Source organism: Amblyomma mixtum, chromosome 6 (genome assembly GCF_055824585.1).
Source record: "Amblyomma mixtum isolate Tamu chromosome 6, ASM5582458v1, whole genome shotgun sequence".
Taxonomy (NCBI): Eukaryota; Metazoa; Arthropoda; class Arachnida; order Ixodida; family Ixodidae; genus Amblyomma; species Amblyomma mixtum.
The window spans coordinates 8635195-8656209 of record NC_143017.1 but is presented as its reverse complement, the minus strand read 5'-3'; the positions used below and the strand labels follow the sequence as shown (position 1 = coordinate 8656209).

Sequence of the window (21015 nt, the reverse complement as noted above, 5' to 3'; positions counted from 1 at the left end):
TTTTATTGTAGAGGCAGGTCCCAGAACACTGAACAGAGCCAGAGCTCCTCGAGAGCCCACCGTCGCTTCGTCGTCGTTTTCGACTCAGTGCGGAGGCCCCGCGGCGCGTAAGGCGCGTGGCAATGTAGTTTACGAAATGCGAATGAGCAACTGATATCTATATGTAAATTCCAAGACTGTTTTATAAAGTGCACCAATTAATATTTCAATTTATTCTCTTCAGAAAGGAAAGCTTTTTGGGCAGAGAACCCCAGAAAGACGGTCGGATGAGCTACCGGAGAATGACTGGCGATCGGAAGCGTGGCTGGCAAACTGGCTGCTAACATCGACGTAGCTCGTGACGTCTCCGCCCAACAGCTATAAAAGCAGCTTGCCGCCGGGGACCTGCTTCACAAGCATTCAGCAGCAGTGAAACCGCAGGACCTACAATCCGTGCCCTAAAAACATCACCTTAATTTAAAGGTTGTTTTTTTTTCTTTTCCCCTTGAAATGCAAGTTCAGCTATTTTTTTTTCTAGTAGCCGCTGCTGCTGACAGCTCGGTCTGTCGTGACAAGTGAAAAATGGCTGACACATGTCTTTCATGCAACGAACAGCTTTCTGAGGATGAAGCGTTTCTAACATGCTCAGAGTGTTATGTGTATCATCTTCGCACATGTTCTGGGGTGAGTAAAGCCACGTACAAGTAATGGGCACTGCGGCACCGAAGCAAACATGGGTGTCACCAATCCTTTCGTCTTTCTGCTCCAGGTTCTTCAAGGATTGATGCTGGCTGATCTCTGCAATTCTTACACGGGCCGTCCGGATATCATCGGCACTGTGGCCAGGAATGATGCGACATGCGTCAACTGCTGCGCACTACCGAAGGACAGTCTACTGCTCAATGCGCCGTTCACCCACCCGTACTTCCCTGCTGCAGAATTTTTTGGAATACCAGTCGCATCCACAACGGCATCGAGATCATGCGCTATTAAAGCGTGGAACGCGCTCAACTCCATCATTGGGCACTGCGGCACCGAAGCAAACATGGGCGTCACCATCCTTTCATCTTTCTGCTCCAGGTTCTTCCCGGATTGATGCCGGCTGATCCCTGCAATTCTTACACGTGCCGTCCGGATATCATCGGCACTGTGACCAGGAATGATGCGACATGCGTCAACTGCTGCGCACTACCGAAGGACAGTCTACTGTTCAATGTGCCGTTCACCCACCCGGACTTCCCTGCTGCAGAATTCTTTGGAATACCAGTCGCATCCACAACGGCATCGAGATCATGCGCTATTAAAGCGTGGAACGCGCTCAACTCCAGCATTGGGCACTGCGGCACCGAAGCAAACAAGGGCGTTACCAATCCTTTCGTCTTTCTGCTCCAGGTGAGCAAACGATTTGGCAAATGCTTCCGAACTAATGACTTGTTTCTTCTGGTGCTGCCATGCCCGTGCTATGCTGTTTCTTTGAAACGTCTTTTGTTACTTGCGGGGGATATAGAAAGCAACCCTGGCCCCAACATGCAGGAGGTCCTTACTGAAATTCGAAATATGGCTGTTGACATAAAAGCAATAAAGAGCGAAAGTAAAGAAACACATGAATCTTTGGAGGCCATCCATGATAACATGGATACGCTTGCGCAGCTCGAGGTGAGGGTTAAAGATGCTGAAGAAAAAAACACACCTTCAGAACAGCTTGATTAGTCTGGAACGTAAAGTAGATGATCTTGAAAACAGAAGCAGGCGGTCGAACTTCATCATATATGGCTTAACTGAACATGAAGATGACACAACGGAAAGCCTAGAGAAAGAAGTAACTGATAGCATCCTTCAAGGCACACTTGGCGTGGCAACCTCTGGGATTGAAAGAATATATCGCTTGGGAGTAAAAAGGGAAAACAAAACGCGTCCTGTCATCTTCATACTACTCGACTCCAGAGATAAAACAAATATCTTTAACAACTGTTCGAACCTAAAGGGTTCATCTTTTTCGGTCAGCGAAGACTTTTCCCAGCGAGTACGCAACATAAGAAAAATCTGTGGGATAGCTGCAAGGCTAATCGAGACAAGCAAGATAAAGTTTTTCTCGTGTATGACAAGGTTAAGATTAATGGCCAACTGTTCTCGAGGGATGCTACGAAGGAAGAAAAAGTAGCCCTATCAAAAAACGCGCTCGATCACAGCAGCCACTGAGGAAGGATCGAATCATTCCACTGGTTATAGCAAACTTAAACGCAAGGAGTATCGTAAATAAATTAGTAGAGCTAGAAACATTTCTTCTTGAATACCATCCAGATGTAGTAACCATCAATGAAACGTGGCTGTCCTCGCATATATCTAATAATATCTTTCCACCGGGCTATCTTATTTTGCGCAAAGACAGGCATTCTCGTGGCGGTGGAGTCATGATTTTGATTAGGGAGGTCATATACACTACGCCCTTACCGGACGTCGATGGCGCAGAGGCACTTTGGTGTAAGATCCTTGTAAATGAAGCTCCGATTTACATTGGCACAATGTATCGTCCTCTAAAGAGCAGTGCAGATACCATACAGTCTTTATCAGAATACATGCAGCGCCACCTTAACCAATCTAGAAAAATTATTCTTACAGGGGATTTTAATCTCCCAGGCATAGCGTGGGAAACTCTGAATAGAGGATCCATCGAACAAGCCAGTGCCGACGCGCTTCTTGACGTCACATTTCCTTTCGGCCTCAAACAAAATGTGCAGGAACCCACCCGTATCACAGACACAAGCCACAGTATTCTTGATTTAACTTTTACAAACAACTGTTTCACTGAGGGTGCCTCTTCATGTGAGGTACTCGATGGTTTATCGGACAACCGGGCATTCATTTGTTCACTGTCCTTAATTGCCCCAGCACGCACGAAAAAATAACACAAGTATATGACTGGAAAAATGCTGATGATGTTGGTGTTCTTTTATTCAGAGTTTGCTGCAATGTACGCCGATCCGTCGGTATCATGTGATGACTTATGGTTGACGTTTAAGCATAAAGTGGAACACTGCATGTCCCCTTTATGTTCCCACACGAGTAAAAACTGTAAAAAGTTTAATCCTTGGATAACTCGGGACATCATACATATGAAGCGCAAGCTGTCCCGACTGAGGAAACTTAAACGACGTAAATCATCGGCAACTTGCACTGAACACATTCGAAAACTCTCAAATGACCTAAAGCAAGCAATTAGGACTTCAAAACACAAATTTTACAAATGTTACCCTCAGCAACTTTATCAAAACCGCTCCCCAAAAATTTTGGAGTTGTCTGAACTGTAGTAAGCACAAACGAAGCCATGTACCTCCGCATGAGGCTTTAAAGATAGCTAATGACTTCAATCAATATTTTCAATCGGTTTTCACGTTTGACGACAATTCTGTGCCTCACCTAGATTCCCAAATAGGTGACTGTAGCCTAGACCTGCGCGAACTAATAATAACTGAATCGGGAATTTTTGCCCTTTTACTTAATCTTGACGAGAAGAAATCTAGTGGCCCAGATAATATTACGAACACGTTCCTCAAGAGATACGCAGAGTGGGTATCGAAATATTTGCTCCTTCTTTATAAGAAGTTCCTAGATAACGGAGAAGTGCCGAAAGACTGGAAAATAGCTAAGGTTGTTCCTGTTCATAAATCTGGGGACACTACAAATGTATCCAACTATCGCCCTGTTTCACTCGCGTGGGTAGCATCCAAAATATTTGAACACATCATTCTTAAGCACATAGTAACATTCCTTGAAGAAAATAATCTACTGAGTTCTAATCAACACGGCTTTAGGAAAGGGCTATGAACTACAACTCAACTGCTGGAAACGATCCACGATCTCGCATGCGCACTGGACCAACGTAACCAGGTTGATGTTTTATTTCTTGACTTGTCGAAAGCGTTCGATCGTGTATCACAGCCAAAATTGATGTTTAAACTTCAACATTTTCTTGGTTGTAATAAAATTACAAACTGGATACAAAATTACCTTTCAGACCGCAACCAGTTTGTGCAATATGACGACCACGCATCGCACCATGTCAAAGTAATGTCTGGAGTACCTCAGGGAACGATATTTGCACCCATATTATTTCTACTTTATATCAACGATCTAACAGTTAACCTTAACGCAACAGTCCGAATGTTCGCAGATGATTGCATTATTTAAATAGAAATTAAATCGCACGACGATCAAGTCACATTAAATAATGCAGTTGGTCAAATAGCAGAATGGTGTCGAGAGTGGCAGATGACCCTGAATCTCGAGAAATCAGTGTGTATGACTGTATCAAGAAAAAAGAACCCGCTCGTTTCCTCATATGAAGTCGAAAATACACCTTTAAAATCAGTCCAAAAATACAAGTACCTCGGTGTTGTCATCTCCTCTGACCTGAAATGGGATAATCATGTAGAATATATATCGTCAAAAGCTCTTTCCGCACTCATTTCTCTAAAGCGATCAATACCGACTGCCTATTCCGACACCAAGCTACTGGCATACCGTTCCCTCGTCCTTCCTGTGCTCGAGTACAACATCCTTTGTTGGTTTCCGCACACACAGAAATGCATAAATAAGTTAGAAAGCGTCCATCGGAAAGCAGTAATGTTTATTTTTAACAAATATAAACGTAATGACTATCCAACTGAACTCTTAAACAAGGCGAATCTCTGCACTATTAGTAACCGCGCCCGGATCTCGCGCCTTAAATTCGTCTTTCTCCTATTAAACGGTGCTCTTAAAATTGATTCTGAACGCTACTTAGTTCCTTCGCCAAAACACAATGCCAGAACGAAACACTCGCAGCATTTAACAGAGTATAAATTCAATACTGACACCTTTCGTTATTCATTTTTTCGGCAAGCGATTAGGGAATGGAATATGTTACCTGCAAATGTTGTTAGCTCTGAATCTCTGAGTAGTTTTCTTTGTCAACTGTAACAATTGTTTATTTGAACTTTTTGGTAAGGCTTTGCTTGTACTATTTCGAAAAAATATTTTTTCACACTGTGCTTTATTTTGTGTTTAATACTGCGTCTTCCATTTCGAAACTGTCTCCCATGATTATCCCTTTTACAATGTTATTTCAGTAGTGTGAACCTTCTTTGTGAGATTTTTTTTCTTTTTTTTGTGACGTACCTAAAAAAAACGAAAACAAACATGTACCCATTCCTGCAACAGCCTCGAAAGAGGCTAGCAGTATGTTCCAAATGAATAAATAAATAAAGAGGCAGAAAGTGCAAAAAAAAAGCATGGAAATGCCCAACATGCGAAACAGCTAAGGCTCGAAGCAACCATAGTGGCAAAAAACAAGCGAGGAACCGGAAATAAATCTTGGAAGTGAAATTGGAGATGTTCTTCTCGTGCTCACAGAAGTACTTGAGATCAAATCAAAAATCGACGCATTAGAAGAGATAAAGGCCACTGTGGATGGTACTGAGCAGTTTATGCAGGAAATGTCCACAAAATACGACGAAGTTTTGTCAAAAATGAAACAACAGGATGCAGATATATCTGCTCTCGGAAAGCGAGTGGAAAAACTCGAGCTTCTGGTAGCAGAACAAGAAAACCAGGAATTCAGGCAACAAGTTAACGAACTAGAGCAGTACAGCATACGCCAAAATTTAGAAATACTCGGGCTGCCCCATCATGAAAATGAAAACCTACTGGAAAAGCTTAATGTCTTGGCCACTGATCTCGAACTTCCGCTGCTTTCCGAGGCAGATGTTGAGGCTGTTCATCGATTCCCCTCACGGTCTATCAAGGAGAGCACTAACAACGAGAGTGCTAGTAGTGACAGTGAGGTCGGGGAGAGTTCTAAGAAGGTTACACCTGTTCTTGTACGCTTCGTATTCCGTTCAACCAGAGACGCATGGCTTGCAAAAAAGGCACAGCTAAAGGAAGCGAAATCTAAAATCTTCTTCAATGAAAACCTGACAGCACAGAACAAGGCCCTATTTTGGAAAATGAAAAAAACGGCCAAAGAAAAAGATTATGAGTTTGCCTGGTTGAAGAATGGAAAAAATGTTTGTTCGTCGTGGCCCCCGCAGCCGAGATATCAGGATTAGGACGACAAACGATCTGGATAAGATACGTTGAGTAACAGGCCGTATCCACACCACGGTAACTGATAGCAGCACCCTTGAAAATGTCAGCCCCGTTCGCATATTTCATTTCATTTCACTCCATTTATTTTACCCTCAAGGCCCGAGGGCATTGAAGAGGGGAGTGGTTGTATACAGGGGTTCATCATCATTTCATCATTTATTCAACCCTTAAAGATCCCGTCTGGGACATTACATAAGGTGGGGGGGGGGGGGGAAAGACAGTGGTATGAAACGGTCATACAAAGGCATGTAAACATGAGAAACCATACAAAATAACAAGAATAACAAGTTTGACGTGCAATTAGCGTCAGGTAATTCAAATAGTACAGAATATATAAGGCAAAGCAGTTGTATATAGAATTAAACATTAAAATGTACGGAAATTAAATAAGTGGGAAAACACTTGTGGGGTGGAGGGGGGGGGGGGGGTCGCAATGAAACAAGCAGTTCAAATTGCAGGCAGATCAGCGCGAGGGAAGTAGCTATAGTTGGTTCAAGTGGTCTGTTATTAGCTGCCTAAATCTGGCGGGATTAATTTCGATGACAACGGTTTCAGGAAGATTGTTCCATTCTTCTATGGCGATGGGAAGGAAAGATTTGTTAAAAGCGTTGGATGAACCGTGCAACCGCTGAATGCTGAGGGAGTTGAATAATCGGCCAGATGAGCGTAAGGGAGCAGATAACAAAGTTAGGCGTAGTGCAGGGAAGTTAAAGTATAGTTTGTGTAAAAGACAAAGAATTGACACTTTTCTGCGGAGTGCTAATGGTTCAAGGCCGAGAGACGATTTTAGGTTGGTAACGCTGTGTCGAGGCGAGTATTGCGACGTTATGAAGCGCGCTGCCCTATTCTGGATAGCTTCGAGCAGTTGTATTAAGTAAGCCTGGTGAGGGTTCCATATTGCTGAGGCATATTCCATTTTAGCGCTAATGAATGTTACGTATGCTTGTTGTCCGATTGATGGAGGGGACATTGATAGTGATCTTCGGGTAAAGCCAAGTGCTCTGGAACTGCTTGCGCAAAGTTTGATAATGTGGTCTGACCATGTTAATTTGTTTGTTATTTCGACGCCAAGGTACCTCTATGAATTCGTTAGTGACAGCGCCACAGAGTTCAGGGAATACTACAAGGCGTTTGTTTGATTTCTAATTATACAGTGATAGCTAAGGCGGAACAAAAACGCTGATGGTCGATGATGGAGGCTGTACTTCCGGGAAGGTGGTTCCAGTCCTTTGCTGTTCGTGGAAGGAAAGACTCAGCTGCGGATTTTGTTTTAAAGAAAGGAATGCCGATTTTATGCGCATGATCAACTCGTGATGAAACATATGACGGAGGAAGTATAAGATCGCGGTGCAGTGTGGGGTTATGATACATTATTTTATGAATTAAGCAAAGGCGAGCGTGCTTTCGACGGCTAGCAAGAGATGGTAACTGTAATGTATTCTTCATAGAAGTTACGCTAGCGGTACGGTTATAGTTCTGAAGGATGAAACGTGCCGAGTTACTCTGAAATATTTCCAGGGAACTGATCAGGTTTTCCGTGAAGGGATCCCAAATGGACGCAGCATATTCCAACTTACTACGAACGACAGATTTATAGAGGAAAGTTTCAAGGAAGTGGGGGCAGAGAAAAAGTTACGGCGAAGGTAGCCAAGGGCACGGTTGGCGTTGTTAATCATTGAATTGATGTGAAAAGACCAAGTTAGATCACTTGTTATGTGAACGCCTAAATAACGGTATGAAGACAGTTGTTCAATTTCGATGTTATCTAGATGATAAGAGGTGGGGTGTGTAGAAATGCGTGACACACGTAGTACTTTACATTTGGTTTTGTTTAGTTCTATTGACCACGTTTAACACCGCTCAAGAATTCCATTAATGTCTTTTTGCAAAAGAAGAGTGTCGTTAGAGCCGTTAATTTCACGAAATATTACGCAGTCATCTGCAAATAAATGAATGTGGGAGGTAACGGAAATAGGAAGGTCATTAATATATATCAGGAACAAAAGGGGCCCGAGGACGGACACCTGTGGGAACCCAGAATGCTCGGAGGTGAATGAAGAACAAATGTTATTAGCCATTACAAACTGTGTTCTATTACAAAGGAAATATTCTAACCATGCTAAAACATTTGGGAGAAGGTTTAGCTTGCTAAGTTTAAAAATAAGTAGTTTGTGACTAACCTTTTCGAAAGCCTTGGCGAAGTCTAGAAAGATACAGTCCGCGCATGAACGACGATTCAGAATAGTGTGAAGTTTGTGCGTGAAGGTAAGTAACCGCGTCTCGCGCGAGAATGATTTGCGAAAGCCGTGTTGAGCGTCAGTGAAGAAGGAGTTAGGTTTGGTTTGGTTTATGGGGTTTAACGTCCCAAAGCGACTAAGGCTATGAGAGACGCCGTAGTGGAGGGCTCCGGAAATTTCGACCACCTGGGGTTCTTTAACGTGCACTGACATTGCACAGTACACGGGCCTCGAATTTCTCCTCCAAAGAAATTCAGCCGCCGCGACCGGGTTCGAACCCGCGTCTTTCGGGCCAGCAGCCGAGCACCATAGCCACTGAGCCACCGCGGCGGCTAAGAAGAAGGAGTTAGATTCGAGAAAGGTAACTAAGTTAGTGTATAGAATGTGCTCAAAAATTTTGCATGGTATGCTGGTTAGTGATATTGGGCGGTAATTAAGAGGGGAATTACTACTAACTGACTTGTGCAACGGAGCCACCTTCCCGATCGTCCAGTCCGCTGGAAGCACTGACGTCTCAAGTGACTGCTGGAAAATTTTGGAAAGGATGATTGAGGAATAAAGTTTGGTACTCTTCAGGAACTTCGCGTTAATTAAATCTGTTCCAGGGCTTCTATAGGTGTTAAGATTTTCTATTAATTTTTCTATTCCTAGGGGCTCGATGGATATTGCATCAATGATTGAGAATTGGCAGTCCTCCACTGCAGGAAACGTGACGTTGGAAGAAAGAACAAAATTGCGACAAAATGTTTCATTTAAAATTTTAGGACAGTCAGTATCAGCGATAGTTGAACCGTTTTCATCTATCAATTTATTTGAATGATTTCTATTGGGATTAGTGGCACGCCAAAAGTTTTTGGGATCATTTGTGAGCATGTTGGGCAGTGTGTGCTGTAGGAAATGAGCTTTTGCGTTTTTCATTGCCGATACATGCACGCTATTTGCCACTTGAAAAGCTTCCCATTTAGAAACGGAGTTATATTTTTTTGCGTTTCGGTAAAAGCGTTTTTTTCTGTTACAAAGCCTTCTTATGTGAGCCCTGTACCACAGTGCATTTTTATGAGTTGTAATGGTGCGTAGGGGGATATATCTTTCCGTTAGTTTGTTAACCTTAGCAACGAAAATGTTCCAGTTCACCTGCGCCTCCCGGCTATCAAAATCTGTTAGAAATGCATCGAGAAATGAAGATAGTTCTTCGTTGACAGCCTGAAAGTCAGCTCTGTTATAATCACGGATACGCTTGACCTTCTTGTCAGCGTTATTGGAAGGAATGCTGAAATTAAACGAGACTAGGAAGTGGTCACTTATGCCGGGCATGCAGGTCAAGTCTGAAACAAGATCAGAATGGGATGTCAACACTAAGTCTAATATGTTAGCAGTGGCGTCTGATAGACGGGTTGGTTGGGATACTAGCTGAGAAAAAGAAAAGAGTGAACAAAGGTTCAAGAACTCATTGCCTTGAGACGATGGGGATGATTTAGGAGTTATTTCCGAAGACCAGGTCAGCTCAGGAAAGTTAAAATCGCCTAACAAAGTAATGGGTGCTGCAGGGTGCCGCGTAACAACAAAGTCAAGCACATCATGCAATTCTGATGTGAACGTGGAAGGATAATTTGGAGGACGATAACATACACCAAAAAAGTATTTTTGATGGTTTAGTTCTACGCAGGCCCAAATGGATTCTAGGTTAGTTTGCACAGGAATGTGATAGGACTGTATTGTTTTCGATATAGCAAGCAAGACACCACCGCCTGGCCGCTGAGTGCGATCGCGTCGGTAAACTGAAAAGCGAGATGAATCGTCAAATATCTCACTGTCATGTACGTTAGGATGAAGCCAGGTTTCTGTTATTGCGATGATATCAGCCTCACACGTGTCGACAGCGGAGTGAAACGATTCACGTTTATTAAGAATGCTTCTAGCGTTAGCCAGTAGAACGGATGTGCGAGGAGGTGATAAAGCCAGACCGCTTCCCCTCGTTCCATGCTATGGGTTATCTTCTTCGCTTTCCGAAATATTGCTTGCCTCAAGGGGAGCGGGACGGCTCTGCTCGCTTTCGACAAAAGATTGGACTTGCAGCTCCTCAATGGTATCGGTATCAGCGTTAAAGATGTAGCACTTGCGATTAACAACCAACTTGTTATATCGCAGGCGGTACTTGGGAGATCGCGGCAGTTTTTTCGCGAATGCTGTTAGTTTTTGCGGGCAAAACGAGTGGCGGGGGAAAAATCTTCAGACACGGAAAGTTGTTTGCCACTTAGTTTATTACGGAGGTCTAACACATTCATTCTGTCTTTGAAGCAGGAAAATTTGATGATAATAGGGCGACATTTTGAGGGTGAAAAAGTGCCGAGACGATGAGCACGTTCAGTGCTTAGCTGTGTGGAATCGTCGTCAAGTACTTCCGACAACGCAGCAAGCGTTTTCTTTTCAGTCTCATTCCATGATTCGCTTTCATCAGGAATGCCATGCAGGATCAGATTATTCCTTCTCGACTGGTCTTCCAGGTTATCCAGACGAGACTGCAGTACCGCTTGGTGCGATGTCAGACGTCTAGTAGTGTCCTGAATTGAACCCAGCTCAGGCTGGATAGTATTAAGAATGTTAGTGTTTCATTCAAGAACTTCAAGGCGATTGAATACATCTAGAATTTTGCTTTCCAGTGATGCTTGATTGTCTTTAATGATCTTAACGTCTGCGCAGATCTGGGTTTGACCTTTAGCTAATTCCAAGGTCCGGTCGTTGATTCTTTAAGCATCGCTAATATAGACGCTCCAGGATCGTCATTTGATTCTGACTTTGAAATGACTGGGCGCGATTTGGGTGGGCCGGGGTTGGTCTCAATGTCTCCAGAGCAAAGTAGTACAAGCGATACATCAACACATTCACTGAAGGTTGCAAGCAGCGCATGTGGAGATGGGAGCAGAAATAGAAATCGGTTGTCCGATCTTTTGGCATACAGCGAATAGCTTGTACAAACCTGCGGAACGTAGAGCAGAGTTGCGTTAGCCATGGTGCCGGGAAGGCTGCTCCCATGTCCACTGAAACTGCAGTCGAGATGTGGCCTGTTTAAGTAGTCCGCCAAGCAGGCTTCCGTCCCAGATCCGATCGACACGTGTGGCGAGGCGATAGAAGTGCCGGCGATAGGTAGTCCTTCCAACGATGGGCACGCAGGTGATGGTTTTCCCATTTTCAGTGGCCGTGAAAAACTGGGGTAAGTCACGAAGCACGGCGAGGCCAGCATGCGGGACGTTGCCAGGGCCATTATAACCTGCGGAACGTAGAGCAGAGTTGCGTTAGCCATGGTGCCGGGAAGGCTGCTCCCATGTCCACTCAAACTGCAGTCGAGATGTGGGCTGTTTAAGTAGTCCGCCAAGCAGGCTTCCGTCCCAGATCCGATCGACACGTGTGGCGAGGCGATAGAAGTGCCGGCGATAGGTAGTCCTTCCAACGATGCGCACGCAGGTGATGGTTTTCCCATTTTCAGTGACCGTGAAAAACTGGGGTAAGTCACCAAGCACGGCGAGGCCAGCATGCGGGACGTTGCCAGGGCCATTATAACCTGCGGAACGTAGAGCAGAGTTGCGTTAGCCATGGTGCCGGGAAGGCTGCTCCCATGTCCACTCAAACTGCAGTCGAGATGTGGGCTGTTTAAGTAGTCCGCCAAGCAGGCTTCCGTCCCAGATGCTGATTCGTTCAAACATTCCAAGCATCTACGAGAAAAAAATTAACTTTCCTTATTCCATCTCAACGCGCAAAGCCTTCGGAATAAACAGGATTCTGTGGAAACCCTCCTAAATGCACTAGACCATGAATTTGAATTTTTAGCTTTCACGGAAACTTGGTTTAACAACGATTATGATGGCATACAATTTCCAGGATACAAATGCGTATCAGTTTCACGCAGTAACAGGAGAGGGGGAGGTGTGGCCATTTATGTAATGAACTACCTAATTTATGTCACCATAGAAGATTTCTGTGTCATAGATCAGCACTTTGAGTGTGTCATGTTAAAATGTGTTGCTACCATATTTGCCGTTGTATACAGGCCGTCTTCTGTATCACAGGCAATGTATTTAGTATTTCTTGAAAACATGTTAGAACAGTGCATGCAGTTTAATTTAAATCGCCTGTAGTTATTTGTGGTGATTTCAATATCTATCTCTTATTGCCTGAATCTAATCAGCAAAGGATGGTTGATATTTTTTTCTCGTTTGGCTGTGAAAATGTAATACATATGCCAACTAGAGTGACTGATATGTGTCATACTTTACTAGACGTGTGTTTCACAAGCTACGAAAAGGATGACGTGCAAGCAGGTGTACTGATAGCTAATGTTAGTGACCATTTCCCTATTTTCATGTTATTTAAACCACTTTACAACACAGAGTAATTCCAAAATCAGTGCACCGATTACATATAGAATCATTAATGAAGCAAAGGCCACAATATTTAGAAACTTAATAGCAGAAACAAGCTGGGCAGAGGTTTTTCAACTGTCTGACCCAGTTACAGCATATGACATCTTCATTAAATCAGTTACCGAGCTCTATAATCAAGCCTTTCCTACAGTGCAATTCAAAAAAAGTAAAAAGCCAGAAAACCATGGGTAAATGCTGAACGTGTGAAAAGAATTGTAAACCGTGAGAGACTATTTGCCTCTTTTGTAAGAACAAAAAAATCTAGACAGTTTGGTTGAGTATAAACGAATTCGTAACAAGTTAAGCTTTGATATAAAAAAAGCCAGGACCAGTTATTACGAACATAAGTTTACTGATATCTGCAACAACCCTAAACAGGTATGGAATACCGTAAACAAGCTAATTTCCAAAAATGAAAGAGACGGCATCTCTGAGCTCGTTGTAATTCGTGTGCCTTACACAGGGGCTTCGCTTGCTGACAAACTTAATGAGCATTTTCTCATATCAGGGGCTTCAAGTAAATCTCCGGCAAGTAACTGTGATTTTACATCGTATCTCATATCCAACATCGAAAGCTCAATGTTCATGTTTCCAACTACAGAATTAGAAATCTGCACAGTAATCAAAAACTGAAAAAGCAGCAGTGCATGTGGTGCTGATGATATTAAAGTTCAACCTATAAAATCCGTTAGTCACATGATTAGTCAGCCACTTACGCATATATGCAACCTTATTTTGAGTAGCGGAATATTTCCAGACAAATTAAAAATTGTAAAAGTCTCCGTCATACACAAGGGAGGCGATAGAAATGATATGAATAACTATAGACCAATTTCGGCACTACCAGTCCTCTCGAAAGTAGTTGAACAGGTTATAAACATCAGACTACTAAACTTCTGCAAGCGAAACGATATCATCGCCGAACAGAAATATGGATTACAGAAAAAGAAATCTACTGTAATGGCGCTAATAAAAATTAAGGATGAGATAATAGACAATTTTGAGCAGAAAATATTGTTACGTGGCAGGAGGCGTTCACGCCACGAAGAACACTGGTGCACTCACGCTGAACAGAACACAAGCACAGGGCGCACCGGATGCCAAAACACAGGCCACCATCAGGATTCGGAGCCCGAGCACGCGCCAAGCGCCCTCTCACTTCGTCGGCCTCATCTTCTCTGAGTCGACCCGTAGCAGCATGACCCCCGGGCGCAAAAGCACCGTCGCGGTGCTGCTTAGCGAGTGTCAGAAGAAGGTAGGTGGTAGGGCTTGAGGCGCGACACGTGCACAATATCGGAGGGTGGAGTACGGGAAGTGCACTCGGGGAAGGCAGGCTCAATCTCGTATGTGACGGCTGTGACATGGCGCAGCACACGATACGGGCCCACATATCGAGAAAGAAGCTTTTCCGAGAGCCCTACACGGCGAGAAGGCACCCAGAGCAATACAAGGGACCCAGGCAAGACGGCACTGTCCAGGTGGCGGCGGTTATAGTGCTGTTGCTGAGAAGCTTGGGAGGCTTGCAAGCGGGAACGGGCGACTTGGCGAGCATGGTCGGCATGGGCAATGGCTTCACGGGCGTATTCAGAATGTGGGGGACGAGATGTTCGATACAATGTGTCAAGCGGCAGTTGAGGCTCGCGGCCGTACAGGAGGTAAAACGGAGAGTAGCCGGCAGTGTCGTGGCGGGATGAATTATATGCAAATGTAACGTATGGGAGTGCGACGTCCCAGTCTCGGTGATCAGAGGAGACGTACATGGCGAGCATGTCGGTAAGCGTGCGATTGAGTCGCTCAGTGAGGCCATTAGTTTGGGGGTGGTAAGCGGTCGTCAACTTGTGCTTAGTTGAGCACGCGCGAAGAATGTCGTTTACCACTGCTGAAAGGAAGGTGCGGCCTTGGTCGGTGAGCAGTTGGTGGGGTGCTCCATGATGAAGAATGACATCCTGAAGAAGAAAGTCGGCGACATCAGCGGCAGTACTCGTGGGGAGCGCACGTGTTATCGCGTACCGGGTGGCATAGTCTGTGGCTACTGCAACCCATCTGTTCCCAGAAGTGGACTCAGGAAAGGGGCCGAGAAGATCCAAGCCGACACGGTAGAACGGCTCCGGAGGGATGTCAATGGGCTGAAGATAGCCAGCGGGAGCAGATGCAGGGCGCTTGCGACGCTGACACTCATCGCAAGAACCAACGTAGCGGCGCACTGAGCGGTAGAGGCCAGGCCAGAAGAACCGACGGCGGATGCGGTCGTACGTGCGAGTAACGCCTAGATGGCCAGCAGTCGGGAGGTCATGGAGTTCGTGGAGAACGACTGTTCGTAAGTGCTTCGGGACGACGAGGAGAAGGTCAGGACCAGTTGGTTGAAGATTCCGGCGGTATAAAATACCATCAACGAGAGCAAAGCGGTTCAGTGAAGGGTCGGTGTGGGCGGACGTTAGGCGATCGATGATGGAGAGAAGCTCCGCATCCCGACGCTGTTCTTCGCCGATAGTTGTAAACGGCGATAGAGAGAACAGGTCAATAGCGCTTGCGCTCGTCACAGTATTAGTGTGGGCAACAGGGTAACGAGAGAGGCAGTCGGCATCTTTGTGCAACCGTCCGGACTTGTAGATCACAACGTAGTCATATTCTTGGAGTCGTAGCGCCCAACGACCGAGGCGACCGATAGGATCCTTCAGAGAAGAGAGCCAGCACAGTGCGTGATGATCTGTAACAACTGTGAATGGCCTGCCATATAGGTAGGGTCGAAATTTGCCAACAGCCCAGACGAGGGCCAAGCACTCTCTTTCGGTAATGGAGTAGTTCTTCTCGGAACGGGATAGGAGGCGGCTAGCATAGGCAATTACACGATGTGTGCCGGATTGACGCTGGGAAAGGATTGCCCCGATTCCATGGCCACTAGCATCAGTACGGACTTCCGTAGGAGCTGACACATCAAAGTGTGCCAAGACCGGTGCAGTGGTAAGCTTCCTTATAAGGTGGGCAAAGGCGTGGTCTTGAGAGGACCCCTAGGAAAAACTGACATCCTTTTTAAGAAGATCGGTGAGCGGCTGAGCAATGTCCGCAAAATCTTGAATAAATCTACGAAAGTAAGAACAAAGACCCAAAAAACTTCGAACGTCGTTGCTCGTACGGGGTGCTGGGAAGTCCTCTACTGCTCGGATCTTGTCTGGATCGGGACGAACCCCTGTAGCATCGACGACATGGCGTAGTATAGTGAGCTGACGACGCGCGAAACGGCATTTTGAAGAGTTGAGCTGCAGCCCGGCATGACGGAAGAGGGAAAGAACTTGTGAGAGGTGGTCCATGTGGGACGAAAACGAGGGAGGAAACACAATTACATCGTCTAAATAGCAGAGGCAAGTGGACCACTTAAATCCTTGCAGCAAGGAGTCCATCATGCGCTCGAAAGTGGCTGGGGCGTTACATAAGCTGAAAGGCATAACCTTAAACTGATATAATCCATCAGGAGTAACAAAAGCAGTCTTCTCCCGATCCTGGTCATCCACAGCAATTTGCCAATAGCCAGAGCGTAGGTCTATGGAGGAGAAGAATTTGGCTCCGTAGAGGCAGTCTAAGGCATCGTCGATTCGAGGAAGCGGATAGACATCTTTTTTAGTGATCTTATTCAGGTGACGGTAATCCACACAGAAGCGCCACGAGCCATCTTTCTTCTTGACCAAGACGACGGGCGAAGCCCAAGGACTGTGAGAGGGCTCATAGATGTTCTTCTCCAGCATTTTTGCCACTTCCGCCTGGATTACCTGTCGTTCTGCATGGGAGACCCGGTATGGTCGGCGGCGGATCGGAGGAGCGTCGCCGGTGTCGATGCGGTGCGTAACGATAAGAGCTTGGCCAAGGGCGCTGTTATGGAGGTCGAAGATGTCGGAATAGGACTCGAGAAGCGCACGCAACTGACAAGATTGAGCAGGGAGCAAATCGGAGGGCATCATTCGATCGAAGTAGGAGCGTGAACAGGATCTGCAGGAGCTGATGCATTTGCAGGGTCCAATGGGGCAACTGGGCAGGACCCAATAGGGGAGAACGTTGCCACGCATATGCCAGGTGGAAGGACTTGGGCTGAATAGCTGAAATTAATTAACGGTAGTGACACGCTGTTTCCCCTGATTGTAGCGACAGTATGGGGCAGTGCAACGTTGCGGTGCAGCAAGACATCTGAAATAGGGGCGACTAAGTAGTCACCATCGGCCACTGATGAGGTAGGACGTAGGGTAACGAATAAGGCGGCTAGTGAGGGCAGAGAAACTTGGTCGGGCGAATACAGTCGGGGAGAATGCAAGGGTTCAGGATCGATGGTTGGGAGATCGAGGTGTAGGACGCCTTGCGAGCAGTCGATCAGGGCGGAGTGTTCTGACAGGAAATTGAGGCCGAGGATGAGGTCATGAGCACAAGGGTTCAAAACAGTGAACTGCACCGGAAGGTCATGGCCAGCAACACTAACGCGTGCAGTGCAGAGTCCGTCAACACTAACTGTTCCACCGTCCGCGACACGCACGCGAGACCGAACCGGCGTGAGAACTTTACGTAAACGACGACGAAGTTGTGCACTCATGACAGAGATACGCGCACCAGTGTCGATAAGCGCACGCACGGGGACACCATCAACACAAACGTCTAGTTGGTTCAAGTGGGAGGTCTGTAGAGGATTTGTGGGCCTGGTCGTGGATGCAGCGTCACCTCCGGGAGCTGCATCAGCTAGTTTTCCAAGTCAGAGCGGTCGTATGAGGCTGCCGAGGATCGAAGGTGCTGCGGGGATCGGAAACGCCGGCCTCGGGGAGATGGAGAGCGGGAAGAACGACGTGCCGACGGGAGCCGGCGAGATCATTGGCCGAATCTGATTGGTCATGAGGTGGTCGGGGCGGAAAACGGGGGGGCATATCTGAACGGCTGGCATAGGAAAGCTGGGTGCGAGGAGTCGGAAACCATCTATTGCGGCAGTGCCGGGAAATGTGGCCGACACAGGAACAATTGAAACATATTGGGCGATCATCACGCGTCCGCCACTCTGCTGGATTACGGTAGCGACGAAAGTACGGAGCCCTTGGACGGAAAACATTCCTGGTTGGTGGTCGGACGCTAGAGTTCCCGATGGAACAGATAGCATGTGAGAGGTCCAAATTTGCGAGTTCCTCTCGCACGACAGCTTGAATGAGGGAGATATCGGGCAAGGGGTGACTGGGGGTGGTAGGTTGAGGGGCCGCAGGTGCACAGGCCTCCATTTCGCGGCGAACGATCCGGGTGACTGCGTCGGTGATATTGAGAGGCGAAGTGGGAGGTGGGCTAGGTGGTGGCTGCTGCAAAACACACGTAGATGTGGCGGCCGTATGGGGAAGTCGTTCAAACTGTGGAAATATGCGCCGGCTCTTGACTTGCTCGAAGAGACGGCACTCCTTAATAACGGCATCCACGGTATCACATCCTTTGCACAGAAGCAAATGGAAAGCGTCGTCCGCGATCCCCTTCAGGATGTGGCCCACCTTTTTGTTTTCCGACATGGAGGTGTCAACCTGGTGGCATAAGGCAAGGACGTCTTGTATGTACGTGACGTAACCTTCACTGGAGGACTGAGCACGCGACTCAAGGTGTTTTTGGGTTGCGAGCTTCGAAGCATCCGGAGGTCCGAACAGAGCGCGAAGCTTTTCCTTGAAGATGTCCCAACTCGTTAGTTCGTCCTCGTTGGTGTCGTACCATTGCCTTGCTGTGCCAGATAAATAGAAAATTACGTTTGCCAGCATGACGGTGGGGTCCCACCTGTTATGGGTGCTGACACGTTCGTACATGGAGATCCATCTCTCGGCGTTTTCAGTTGAGGCACCGGAAAAGATGTCGGGGTCACGGGGATGAGCCATGACCAGGAATGTAGTGGCAATGGCACTTGGCGAGTCGCCGGGCTTCGTCATTGTAGCGGTCCCGGTGTAGCGACCGCTGCGGAGCTCCGTGTTGGGATAGTCCAGAACGAGAGGAAGGGGAAAGTCCTCACCTCCACCAAGATGTTACGTGGCAGGAGGCGTTCACGCCACGAAGAACACTGGTGCACTCACGCTGAACAGAACACAAGCACAGGGCGCACCGGATGCCAAAACACAGGCCACCGTCAGGATTCGGGGCCCGAGCACGCGCCAAGCGCCCTCTCACTTCGTCGGCCTCATCTTCTCTGAGTCGACCCGTAGCAATATATACAATAGGTGTTTTTCTTGACTTTAAAAAACATTCGATTCTATCAACCACCCGATTTTGTTGTACAAGTTGTATAAATATGGCATTAGAGGAACAGCTCTCATATTAAGAAAGAGTTACCTCTCAAATCGTGAACAGTACACGAGAATTCCGAATACAAAGTCCAGCTTAGGTCTGACACATTATGGAGCTACGCAAGGATCAATCCTTGGGCCGCTGTTATTTCTTCTTTATATAAATGATGTAATTAACGTGCCCTCTACACCAGAAATAGTACTGTACGCTGACGATAGCAATGTATTCTTCTGCGGACAAGATCTGGAAGCCCTCCAAGTAGAAACCAATATATGGCTGCAAAACTTATCCACATGGCTCCGCCCTAACGAACTGCAGTTAAACACTAAAAAAACTAAGTACATTATAATCCGCGCACGTAACAAGTGCATTAAACAAGAAATACTAATATAAATTCGTGATGAACCTATCGAACGTGCAATATCTCATAAATTTCTTGGCGTCATATTTCACGAACGTCTCGACTGGTCACCTCACATTGAAAAAGTTCGCACAGGTATCTCTAGGTCCATTGGTATCATGTGTAAATTAAAGGACCTTTTGCCTATGTGGCTAAAGAAACAACTATACTACACATTGGTACATTCGCGTTTCCACTATTGTTTTCTTGTTTGGGGCACAGCATCTAAAAGAAGCATAGAAAACATACTTATTACAATAGAAATTTCTGCGACTAATAGATAATGCACCATACCTTAGCCACACTGCCCCATTGTTTAGGAAACACCAATTGCTTGCACTGTGGATTTTTATAAACAGAAAAATAGCGTTGGCCACTTGCCAACAAATGCATTCTGATCCTACCGCCTTTTGTCGTAAGTATCTCACGAAAGCACACAGCTACAACCTAAGGCACATAAGTTATCATAAGGAAAAAATACGTACGAACTACGGCGCCCAGAAACATAGCTACAGAATTTCCAGTTTATTAAACGATCACCATTCTGCTGTAAACATCATTCAAGAAAGCAAATCATTGAAAGCGTTCAAAAATTGCATCACCATGTATGTGTTGTCACTCCAGGCATAACCACTCTTTTCGTTTCTTTTTTTTATTCTGTTGTCTCTCAAAGTATTTCTCCAACTGTACATAAATGTTCAAGATGAAATTACTGCAGTTCACTGTTAACCAATCCTTTCTGTATTTCCATTTCGTCTTTGTGTCTATTTCATGCGCTGAATGTCTTGTGCTCTCGAATGGGAGCAGGAAGGGCGTCTACACTTTGTCAGGCATCCATTTGCCTTTTAGTCTGCGCCCTAGGCAACTGTACCATTGAGTTGTCGAAATAAACACTTTGACTTTATCACTATTAAGCTCGACGTCCCGGAGTTAAGATGCTCTTGATTGTGAGTTGAACTGATCTCCTGAAACGACACACTCATCCGCAAGCAACCTGATTTGCACTGAGGCAGACCGAACAACTTGGTATTGGTTCGTTATGATGGCACCAGCGCGCAAAATGAAAGCGCTCGTCGTGTGTTTCTTCAATTTTCTCGTCCTACCAACAAAGCTATTTTGCACGTTAACTTCAATTACAGTTACAATTCCGTTGACATGTAGTAATACAATTATTGTCCTTGAACATTCCCTTGGGAGACCCCGAAACCGGCCGGAAGGCAGCCAGATTATACCTCATTTCCTGCTACAAATTGATATCGATTGGTTCAATAGTGATTTATAAAAATGGTTGAATATTCCAGAAGCTCAATGCGTATGAGTTGTAGCATGAGTTTGTCATGCGGAACTCTACAGAAAGATTTGCTGAAATCTAGGAAATAGTTCATCAATCTACCCGTTCTTATCGAGGCATGATGCGAGTTAATGGATTATTGTCTCTATTTGTGCAATTGTTGAGTAGCCTTTCTTGAACCCATGCTGGAAATTAGCGAGGACTCAGTGTTCAACCATAACTTCAATGCTCTTATAGCTATTTTCCACGCACTCGGTAATTTTCTTTAAAATAATCAGATACAAAATATAG

The 21015-nt window shown here is 45.8% G+C and overlaps 1 protein-coding gene across 1 annotated transcript in view; it reads right to left on the bottom strand.

Annotated features, from left to right (window-relative positions):
* Positions 1-21015, bottom strand: part of LOC149338181 (uncharacterized) — a gene marked incomplete at its 3' end in the record, with an annotated part of 168999 nt that overhangs the window by 44178 nt on the left and 103806 nt on the right. The window lies entirely within an intron of this gene.